The sequence below is a fragment of the Panulirus ornatus genome, chromosome 24, assembly GCF_036320965.1.
Source record: "Panulirus ornatus isolate Po-2019 chromosome 24, ASM3632096v1, whole genome shotgun sequence".
In the NCBI taxonomy this organism is placed as follows: Eukaryota; Metazoa; Arthropoda; class Malacostraca; order Decapoda; family Palinuridae; genus Panulirus; species Panulirus ornatus.
Window position 1 is genome coordinate 2,512,086 of NC_092247.1, and position 12,110 is coordinate 2,524,195.

The 12,110-nt window shown below is 39.4% G+C and overlaps 1 long non-coding RNA gene across 1 annotated transcript; it reads left to right on the plus strand.

The window, feature by feature from the left end:
• Positions 1–3,090, plus strand: LOC139756967 (uncharacterized). The gene is made up of 3 exons (XR_011714468.1): positions 1–99; positions 2,821–2,887; positions 3,033–3,090. It is a non-coding gene; the product is annotated as an uncharacterized lncRNA (long non-coding RNA).
• The last annotated feature ends 9,020 nt before the right edge of the window (positions 3,091–12,110 follow it).

Below are 12,110 nucleotides of genomic sequence, written 5' to 3' on the forward strand. Positions count from 1 at the left end.
TCATTGCTGCTGCAGCAGCTCTCGTACCGGGAAGTTACTGTGTTGTGAGAATCACGTAGTGAGTTTCAGGGTCGTGCTAACCACTGTAATTACAAAGAGGTGAGTAAACGATTGTAGAGACACCGTAGCTTATCCATGTATAATGTGACGAAGGGATATTAAGTATTAGGTTGTGGCAATACCGGTAAATTTGCTAATTATCGCTTGACAGTTTCAGTGTGCTCTCGGCTTCTGCCGAGTTCGTTCGTATATCTGTTTTTGTAAGTGATATAAAGCTGAGAAATATATGGTTACTAAAGTATTCTCTGAATATGAAAAGTCCTAACTAGAAATCACCAATGCCTTGCTAACTTAATTCAACGGTAGGTGTGGGTTCGTCTGTTTTGCTCGCTTCCATACATTCAAATCCCCGTTGTACGTCTGTATATCCGGAATGAACTTTCTATTTCTCTTTTCCTTTGTAGATCACTGTTTTAGCCTTGCACCGAAAGTTTCTGAAATGACTGCTTATGGATTCGTAATATAGTGTTGTAGTTAAACATCTATGGAAAAATGTTCTGTTTCTCGGTTTTTTAACTGACAATGTGAAGGGTTTTGAAGAGGGTAAGTATGGGGTGATACAAAATGTTTGACTTGCTTGACAAACATTGTAATCTCTTTGATTTATCCACTGAAATTACCTTTGGATACTGAATGATTTTCGTCTCAAAATATCATAGTAGCATTTGGAAAACATAACCACTGCTTCTCGAAACGGATGTAGGTAGGTTGGAGTTTGGTTGTTGGTATCATACCGAATGGTGGTTCGAGTATTCAGTTATATTTGGTTTTGCGATTTTTCATTTGAATCGCACTTGTGTCATCAGAGGTGGCCAAACCTGTGGCCGGCTTATTGTTTTTCTGGGCCAAGAAGAGTGAACTGCTTACGAGGGCGTTGTGGTTAGCAGCCCAAGCTCCACGAGAGCCAGACGAGAACCCTAAGTCGCCTGAGGCACACGGTGTTTACTGGCTAATCCAGCAAAGTGTGACACTTTTTGGCAAGTTGTTCCGAGTTTGTGCGCCTGCATAGGGTGGTAGCTACCAGGGTTTTGTCCTCTCGTCATTGCAAAGGCCATTACAGTGCTTAATTTGATCTGCATTTGTCGTAAAGATTTAGGAAGACTTTCTGGAACAGATGTTGAAGGCTTGAAATATTATTGTTATGGCTAGAGTTCGTTTCTTCGTTTTCTTTTCTTTTTTTTTTTCTGACGTTGCGCTGCGTGGCAGTGTCGGGAAACGGGGTGATCACATGATTTGAGATGTTTGGCGCTGCATTTTTTCCACATGTGTTGCTCAACTACCCAGAGATTGTAAAATTTTGTGAGGGAATAAATCTAAGTTTAATTTGGTAGCTGTAAACATACGAATCATAAACTTCCTCTTCTGCATAGCAGGTCGTGGCCCTCATATCACTTAGTCAAAATGGATTTTGTCTTGTTTAAGGACTGTAGATATCTCAGTGATATGGCCTAAGGTTAAATCTTCCTTCTTTTTGTAATGTGATCCAGATCATAAACACTGTCGAATTGTGATGACCAGTGCAGAACACTACTTGGAAGTCTGCATGTTGCTACATATCGGTGTTGTGGCTAAACAGAGCATCATATATCTTGTTCCTAATGCACAGGTTTAGTCCACTATGTTGTTACTTATGTCAACAACTTGAATAGTTTTGTCAGCAACAATCTGTAGTATTTTTTTTTTTTAGAGAGACTTGAATGTTTTGTTTTCACACTGGCGTTTCACTTTGACCGTATAGTTTCCATGGTGAATAGTGAAATGTGGCTTGTGTAGGCATATAGCGTCGTAAGGCCGATGTACGCAAACACTAACTGGTGCTGAGGCTAGTGTAGCCTTCTGTAGTGAGTAAAAGAGTGTAGAATCACACAAGTTGTTTACCACAAAATAGAAAGTAATAATGTTTTGATGCATACCACTGTTTTGTGTTAGGTAACTATAGAGGGCACTGATCAAGACAAAAGAAAAATAATCATAATTCTCGTTTCAAATCTTGGAATGTCTTTAAATTGGTATGCGGTAGGATGAGTGAAGCAGTTGGATGCCTCGAGTATTATAATAAGCGATAGATTGTCCAGTGTGTCAACTGGGTATGGCAAGCAATCGACTCTGTCGATGGTCTGACGTAGGGTCGCTGGTGGCATTACTGTTGCATACAACGAAGCTGTAAAGTTTAGTTTTCTTCATCCTGACGAAAACGAATCAAGATTCTAAATGCTTCGTTGCTCTTCAGATTGTTACGACTTGCATAATTCTCGAAATAGTTTTCACAGGTAATGGCGATGAAAACGATAGAAAGTGAAATTATCTTTGTGCTTTTGTCTGGCAGAAAACGTTTGGAGCAAGTTGAAACCAATTGGGCTACGCTATCACACGTGTCTTTTGTTAAAAGTTAATGAATATAGTCACAAAATGATTTGCCTTATAATTGGAAATAAGTTTACACAAATCAGATCGTTGAGAATTACTTTATCATTAACAAAAGCATCAGCTTTGTTTGTGATGTGACTGGTAACTGTTCTTCCTGGAAGAAAAGATAATCTCTTGCATTGCACTGCAATATTCATGTTATTCAGGTCCTGTTAACCTTGTTATGGTCATGGTGTATCGTAGGAGACAATAGCTGTCCTTTCACCTTATCAAACTTAAAGCTCAATAACCAAGAAGAAAATGAATTTACAGGAAAAATTAGATATTATGTTACATGACCGTATGCTTTAATGATGACTGGTGTGGAGTTAATGTAGATGTTTCTGTTGGCAGCTTCGTCTTTCACATGTGATGCTCCTGGCTGGACCTGACGTGGTGTGTCCTCCTTCAGCATGTCAAGGTGAGCTATTGACCACACCTCGCTGTTCATGTATCAGTGACACATGACAACGTTGAGGTAGTTTGATTAAGTACCTGTTCATAAATCATTCGATTTTAGTATACTTTTTTCCTGCATATTAATTCGCTTTTATGTATTTCTTCAGGTATGTGAGAGCTCGCTGATCGTCGCAAGACTGAGAAAACGACATATGACGTAAGTAGTGTTACATATTACATGTGATGTTTTATTATTACATATACTTGTTGATGCTTCATTATTAGCATTATAAAGAGCTCGAATAACTTGGTTTACGTGTGAGTCTTTCGTTGACCCAAAACGGAGATTTGATGGGACAAATTAAAGGGGTTTTTTTTCTTTTTTAAGGGTATAAATTTTTGAGTTTTCGTCAGGTTGCTGACTTAGTGCTGAATAGTATTGATTGGAAATTTTAGTTTTCTTTGGGGGAGATATTCAGGAAATTTTGGAATTTAGTTCTACTCAGTTTAAAGTGTTCCTACTACAACCCTTTTAACATGATGACGAATATAGTACCTTGGTACAAAATTCCGGGAGACACTTTGGTTGCAACCATTGTTGATGGTTTTATGGGATAAAAACATAAGCTGAAGGAGAGGAAACTTTAAATGCTTCGAGTGAACCATGTTGTGGGTTAGGCCTTGTATTTAGTAATGAGACTATAAACAAAGGAATGATATATTTCAGAATGTTTCAGATTAGCGTAAGTTGAAGTGTTCTGGAACACAGGTTTGATGTGCTACATAGTATAAGATGTTACCGCGTGGGTCTGATGAATTTCGAAGTGATCAATACGACTTGTGTTGTCTCGGTAGTGATGGTAAACATGAATGTGAGACAAATTTCCCAGTGGTTAGGGCAGTCCTACTTTATAGTTTATTTCCATCGAAATAGGAAATCGATATAACGTTTTAGCATTACCGTTGAGAAGCGGTATATTTCACGTTATATCCCTGTTACGTCAACATTGTGACGTATCCATCAAAGGGGAGGAGTTGCCATATACGAAAATGATACATGGTTGTGAGTATATCACCCATTATGGATATTCTGTTCGTCTGTAATAGTTATTGGTATTTGAAATTTGTAATAATAGGATCATGAAAAATTGCATGGCATTCTTGTAATCCTTCGTGTTGGAAATATAACATAGATGTTCCGACACGTGATAAGGTTCACAGTTTCGTTACTACGCTTATGGAACTCGACACAATGCAGCGTGTAAACCAAGTCAAGAGTCAGTAATCGAACATTACTATCATTCGCCATGGAAACATCACAATGAGGAGCCTTCACAATGAGGACTTCAACATCACAGGAACTGCTCGGTGGACGGGTTCAGGGCAGTGTCCAGGGCCACATATTGTTATTATTGGCTTTGTTATTTCCCTTATTTACCCTATCCAGATCATAGCAGCGGCCTTAATGCTGTACCCTTGCCACAACTGTCAGCATTCGTAACGACTTTGGTCTGCGGTGCACCCGCTCAAACTGGATGCAACAGGCATCGCTCCCCAGGGAGTTTCCATGGTCGCGTACCAGCAACATGATAGATATCAAGTGATTCTAATAGGAGGGCCAGAATATGGTATGTAGTGGTAGTATGCCAACAAATCAAGTAGTTTATGGGACCAGGTAGTCCTTTGTGATGTGAAGAGTATGCAGTGGTGGACCCAAAGCTGATACAATATACGTTAGGCAGAAAAAAAAATAAGGGCTCTCTCTCTCTCTCTCTCTCTCTCTCTCTCTCTCTCCTTTGCTAGTTCAGGTTGTTTGTTTGTTTGTGTGTCAGTTATATGAAAGTTCATTGATCGATTATTAATCCTTATTTATAGTTTTATCATATGAAGCACAACCTGTGGTGTGTAGCAGGAGCCAACACATGTTTGGATGGATGCAAGTACTTTATATTGGCTTGTAATGGCCCGGGCTGGTTCACCGACCTGAAGTATATTGAAATATTGGAGAAGGTTCCTCTTCCATCAGTGAGTGCATTGCTATTACCTGAGGAAGAACACTTTTCCTTTGATATAATGTCACTCCACACACGTCTGGATGTTTAGGTATGGTTTAGGCCATATTCTAAGATAACTGTGTTTCCACAACCAACCACATCCCGAGACTTAAAGCCTGTTGAGCACGTCTGGGCAGCCAGGACTTGAAATATACCAAACCGGGATCACCATCAGTGCCTTAAAGGCATGGAGGAGCAGCTCCCAGGCCCTGCTGGACGAGACGTTACTGCCGAGTTGGTGGCTTCCATACCTCGCAGGCTAAATGGGGTCACAGCTGCAGGAAGAAGTATTTGAACAAAATGATGAAATGATAAAATTAACCACCCAATAATATTGTCCTTCCCAACAGATTAGATATAACGCATAACCTGTATATGAAAGGTACTCATTCTGTGATTGGATTATGCATAATGTCGTACTTGCTTTAAATGCACCAAAATTAACCACAGACACTACTGAAGACTTTCTTGCTGGGTTACAAGTTCACCAGAATAGTTATCTAATATATGCTTTCCTTCGCTATCAAATTCGAAATTGATTATTTAGCGCGAAGACGGTTGATCCAGTCGGTTGTTAACCAATCATCCTTTTTCTGTTTAGAGAGAGAGAGAGAGAGAGAGAGAGAGAGAGAGAGAGAGAGAGAGAGAGAGAGAGAGAGACGCTGACGCAGGTTCTATACTCATCGTGGGTACGGTGAGCAAGCTGTGGAGCTCAACACTTGTTTCAAAACCTCAATGGTACATCTCGAACGTGAAGGAAAACTTCATGCCTTTTCACTATCAGAGGCGTGTATCAATAATATAACGATAACAAATATATGAAATATTCTTATGCTATGTGGTATATTCTCACACCCTGTAATTTGTTCTATTTCTATATGGCAACTCATCCAATGACGTGATACTATATCTCTTTTACGTGTGTAACACTGTATGCACTGTTGAATTACAGTTTTTACTGTAAAGAGGAGCTACCACACGCATTAGGATATTGCCCTCCCAGTCGCAATCACCAGATCTACCGAGACAACAGTGAGTGTGTGTTTCACTTTTGACGTTCATCGGACATACCCATAGGTATACAGTTATGAGTATTTGTTCATATACAGATGTAACATTTATTATGGCAAATGACAGGAAATGTCTAGTAATCGATTTATTACGATATCATGAAAATATTCAATAGCATTGGGCATTTCTGGAAATCCCTTGTCAGGAGCTCCGTATTGTTTCACACACAAAAGACTACGATGCTCTTCCTACCGTGTGTGTACACGAAACATCAGAGTAACTTGGATATACATGCAAAGGGCACTTTAAAACTTGGATATACATACAAAGGCCACTTTAAAACTTGGATATGCATACAAAGGGCACGTTAAAACTTGGATATACATACAAAGGGCACTTTAAAACTTGGATATACATACAAAGGGCACTTTAAAACTTGGATGTACATACAAATGGCACTTTAAAACTTGGATATATATACAAAGGGCACTTTAAAACTTGGATATACATGCAAAGGGCACTTTAAAACTTGGATGTACATACAAATGGCACTTTAAAACTTGGAGATATATACAAAGGGCACTTTAAAACTTGGATATACATGCAAAGGGCACTTTAAAACTCGGAATATTCTGGTATGATAAGGAAATGAAACGGGAATTTCACTTTGAGGGATTTTACCATCATATTTTCCGCATTTGATTATGCAGCACTTATAAGTCTTATGTACAACAAGAAGACCATTCAAAAACTTGACCGTCATACAAAGTGGAGCAGTGAGAATTGTTTTAGGTTTTCAGCAAAACTGTAGAACTCAAATCTTGTTATATATAGCATTCGCTGAATGCAAAGTAGAGGAAACTGTAAATTCTACTGGTAGAGTCATTATGACAGAATGTTATAATAGTCTGTTTCATGTAATATTGTGTTGGTATCACAGAAGTGATGCTGGCAGTGGGTGCAAGGATGTGAATTTGCTTACTGTATGATAATGGAAAATGGAATTAGAAAATTGCATGTCCGTGCAAAGTTAAGATAAAAACCATGAGAGGAGGGAGAGACTGAATTCCAATTCATTAGATATTGCACTTCTAGAGAGGACAAAGTTTCCCTAGACGAGGTGTATCGTACATAACGTAATTATGTTCAATTATCAGCCAATTTGGAAGTGAGGATTGTATCAGAGACTATCCAGGATAAGATTATAAGAGTATGACAATACCTTATCATCTTGAAGATCATCCTCCAAGTTGTGAATGGTGTCTGGCTATTTCAGGGGTAAGGTAAGACTACCTGTAGTCTTGTTTGCAATGAATTAATTTGGAGGAAGTGATGAGTTTAAAACGTTTCAATTGTTTTGTTAGTCAGCATATGCAAACGGTTGTAATAGTAAGAAGTGGAATGCCCAGCACAGTGTCTGGAGTCTGTTACGTCGAAATTTATCATAATAGCTTGGTGATGAGCAGGTAAACATACAGGTGTTGTTAGCAGCGTGCGTATAGTATCGATATGAATGAAAAGCAGCCGGAAGGGGAGGAATTGGATAACACGACGTGTAACAAGCGTAGAGTATTACCTATCATAGTTACAAAATCCCTTTATAACGTGCGGAACTAACCCCGTTTCTCATATCCCAGGTTGTGGATAGGAAGCTATGGCTTCAGCACATTACTCATGACAGATAGAGAATGAATGGGAGCAGATGCGGCCTTGCTTCGTCTGTTCCTAAGCGCTCCCTTGCTTACGCGGGAAACCACGTTCAAGTATGAAAAAATCAGTATGTGATCATGTATGTCTGGGAAAGCCTGATATAGCGTACTTGATGGAGACGATATGAGAATGATGTCGCTCATGACATTAGAAGTAAAACTCCGGGGAATTATCTAATATAATACATAAGGACATAACGAAAAATGTAATCGGTTTCATACTAAATTGTGGAGAGTTTTCTCAGCCCGATGTAACTGATGATACAAATAACGAGGTTTTGTCTCACTCTAACATATCCCTTCCAGCGCATAAAGAATGCATGCAGGTTGTAAAACGAATCCAAGATATTCATAGCATGAATGGGCTTCACACCTGTGAAGGATCGCCTACTCTGTATGTAGATCGAATAGTATGCTGCATCAATAAGAGATCTTTCTCAAATTATTCAAAATGATTTCATGTTTATTATTTTCCCCTACAACATCTATGACAAATACATTGATGGAACGCTTTTTTTTTTTCTGTTTCATATGTAGATTTTACACAAGGAACAGAAAGAAACCAAGTGTCATTGTACGGAGTTGATACAGGAATGACTGAGAGAAACCTCCATAAGTTTATAATTGTTTTCTAGCACCTTAACTAAGTCTTATAATCCCAGATAGCGACATTGATGTGACAATAAAAAGAAAAATTGGTGCTGTATCAACAGTAGTTATGTGATTTGAACGATTAGCTGATCATTACAGGAATCAAAAAACAGCAAAGAGATGCATTCATTAAACTTGTTTGAATAATTCCTCGATCACATTAGCTCTATCTTGGGAGAGGAGTGTTAATTTTTTACCCCTGGTACTGGAAGCAGAGATGCTGATGGCTATAGGGCAATATACTGATGGCCATAGATCTTCCTCCATAACAACCAGGAGGAATGGCCATCTACTGGCATACGTGTGCTTATTATACTGCAGGGAAGAGACGAAAACAGGTGATCTACGCGGTAGCCTGTCCGGGCAAAACTCATCCATCCTGTTGGTGGGTCATGAGTCGCGTGTTCCCTACAGGTACGGAATGTTTCCTAGAGTGTAATACCTGACTTAAGCTGTTGTATACAGTGTTTGGATGCGGTTTCTTGTGAAAGCATTACCGGGACCCTTGAATAGTGCGATTCATACGGTGCTTTGGGACTGGCTATTGAGTGTAGTGCGAGAGTACATTATGCTGTGAACGTGTGATGCCCAGGGTTTGTTCTGGTGGGAGTGTATTTCCTTGTTTTGTCTTGAATACTCTGCTCGAACATACCACACACAACACGCTAGTCTAGTGGCTTAAGTTTGGTATGTTGTGTTCATTGCTTAGAGCGTCGTAGGCATGTTTGCACGACATGTATTGAGTTTACTGTTCTATAATGCCTGGGTTGTGTTATATAGATAGACAGTGCTTGAGAAAAGTTTTGTGCATCATTTCGGCAATGTGTGATGTGGTGACACTTGACAGGTATGTACGTTGTGAGTGCCACATTACCAGTATATTGCACTACGTATTATCAAGAGTAGGTCGTGTATCGTGACAACAGTAGTTTCTCATAATGTGTGCAAGGTTATCCTCAAGAGTGGATCATCGAAGTGGTTCAGACTTGGACATGGACGTCCAGGTAGTGTAAACAAAGAAGACTTGACATGGACGTCCAGGCAGTGTAAACAAAGAAGACTTGACATGGACGTCCAGGCAGTGTAAACAAAGAAGACTTGACATGGACGTCCAGGAAGTGTAAACAAAGAAGACTTGACATGGACGTCCAGGCAGTGTAAACAAAGACGACTTGACATGGACGTCCAGGCAGTGTAAACAAAGAAGACTTGGACATGGACGTCCAGGTAGTGTAAACAAAGAAGACAGACATTCAGCTTGGAAGCTTCCTCTCTTAAATGACTTCCCATTTACTGGCCTCATACTTCGACTAACAGCTTGGTTTATAATCTGATACAAGGTTTCTCCTGGAAAAGGGATTTGGGTATTTTTGTACCATGATAATGTCAGTATGGCAGACAACTGTGTAAAACGTGATCAGAACTGTCTAGCATGGTAGAGCTAGCAAGCTGTCTGCATCATGGCCAGTACGGGACACTGTGTTGTTTGGTTGTTGATCATGTTGAATGTTGTAATCATTTGATTGTCTTATGTTGCATCAGCGTAGACGTTCATCTTACCAAGTCTTCCGAATGCCGAAAATTCACGAATTTTCATATCGGTAAATACTTCTGTTATATTCAATAAGACATGATCTGAATTTCTTTTAAGATACATGTGCTATAGGTTTGTATGTTGTTAAATGGATGACATCCTTGGAATGTAAACATTTCCTTCCTTAAATTATGGAGACCAATGTTGCATCATTCTGTGAGCTGTCGCGTCACACAACCAACATGCGAATCCACCACTGGCCATGAACACCACCATGGTCTTCTTTGTATCATGAACTTTGTGATCGTAAGGATTGGATTTTCAGCACGGATGGTCTTTCAGCCTCCCTGTGGCAGATCCAACGTAAAGAACTTGGAAGTGATAGGTAAAATATCATCCCTGTTGGTTGTTAAGACATTGTGACAAGTTCAGGGTCAGAGGACTTAAGGAGACGTGTTTTTGATAAGTCACTTTGGAAAATGATTTTGATATACCTTGGAGAATGATATAGGCTCCTGACACTCTCGTAACAATTGCCTCTGCTTCTCACGACTGACTCAAGGACAGAACTTGTTATAGATATCTTTATGGATATATACAAGTCATTAAGATTTTTCTTTTCCTGTTGACTATGTATCTGTTTTACATATGAATTTTCGTCCTATGTTTCTAAGATAATGGAGTAGCACGAAATATCATTTTATTCACTTTTATCTTTTTAAGAGATTTAGGACAGATGTATGTGGAACATATACCACCCTCGCCTTCACTTCTCTAGAGACATCTGTGTACCCGAGAACACTTACTCCACTAGTACAGAGGAGGAGGATCCAATCATGTCCATCCACATCATGATTACCATCGTCTCCACTTCACTCCCATCCTTACAATATCATCCCTGACAACTCCCATGTAGTCAAGTGTTGAAGCTTTGCCTCATCAACCTGCCACGTCACAGTAAAGAATATGAATCATATTCTAAGTGGAATATCTAATTCAAAAGAGTGTGTGAATGATAATCATAGCAGGTCACTGCATTGTGCACTGCAGTCATTTGGTATAGTACTGCTTTACTCTGCGTTACATTTACCTAACACGACAGAATGATTGAAATATTTTTTTATGGTCGACTATACTATAGTAACACGTCACCCCACGAACAAGGACAGTTTGTCTGTATGGTCGAGCAAGCATGGCATCCGATGAATGATAATCGCACATAGCTGCACAGTAGGTACGATTGCATAACACTGGCCTGTGATACATATACAGCAGACGCATACACAAGGCCTTAACACAATCCAATATGAACGCAGACATACGTTGTTTTGGTTCCCTCAGTACAACATCAACTGGATGAAATATGATGAATTATGGATCTAGACAATATCTATGAACATATTGTTCAGCGAATTCATAATCTTCATATCAGTAACTTTACTGATGAGATAGAAATAGATTTATTTGTGTGTGTGTGTGTGTGTGTGTGTGTATCGTAGTCCATTTCAGAACGTGTGATGAGTAGTCACAGTCAACAAAGATTTTGTCCCATGGAAACAATATCTATTTCATATGATTTTTTTTTACATGTGTAATCCAAATATGTTTTCAGAATTCTTCTCTCACACATAGCTTTTTTTCTTTTTTTGTTCGAGCATACTTTCATATCATTACGTACAATATACATGTACCAGTGCTCTACGGAGCAATTGAAACATATAAGTTTAACAAACGCAGCTATTTTTTCATTGTCAAGTGCAATCGCTTCTTTTAGAAGGCACGAGCCTAGATAAACGAGTCGCCTGCAGACACACGACAATGATGCAAAAATCAAGGAGGGTGTTTTTGTAGGACCACAGATCAGGGAACTGCGCCCACATAAGTTCAGTAAAGAGCTAAATGAAGTTGAAAAACCTGCATGGCTGTCATTTACGCGAGTTGGCAAACAATTTTAAGGGAATTGCTGATCAAGCTGAATGACCCTTCTCATAGGTCGCTGGCCGTAAAACCCAACAAAAAACAATTGATCAAGAACTACTATTGTGATGCTGTAAAGACCTATTGACTTCATATAAGCTCTGGGGTGCAATACGAGTCTAAAAAGATTCACTTTTTTGAAGTCACACTTCGACTTTTTTCCTGGAAAATCTTGGGTCAGTCAGTCAGTCAGTCAGCAATGAGCACGGAGGAAGATTTCACCAGGAGATTTTGGACATGGAGAAGCGGTATGACGGAAAGTATAGAGAGCCCCCTCCATGTTGGTAGATTACTGCTGGACACTAAGGA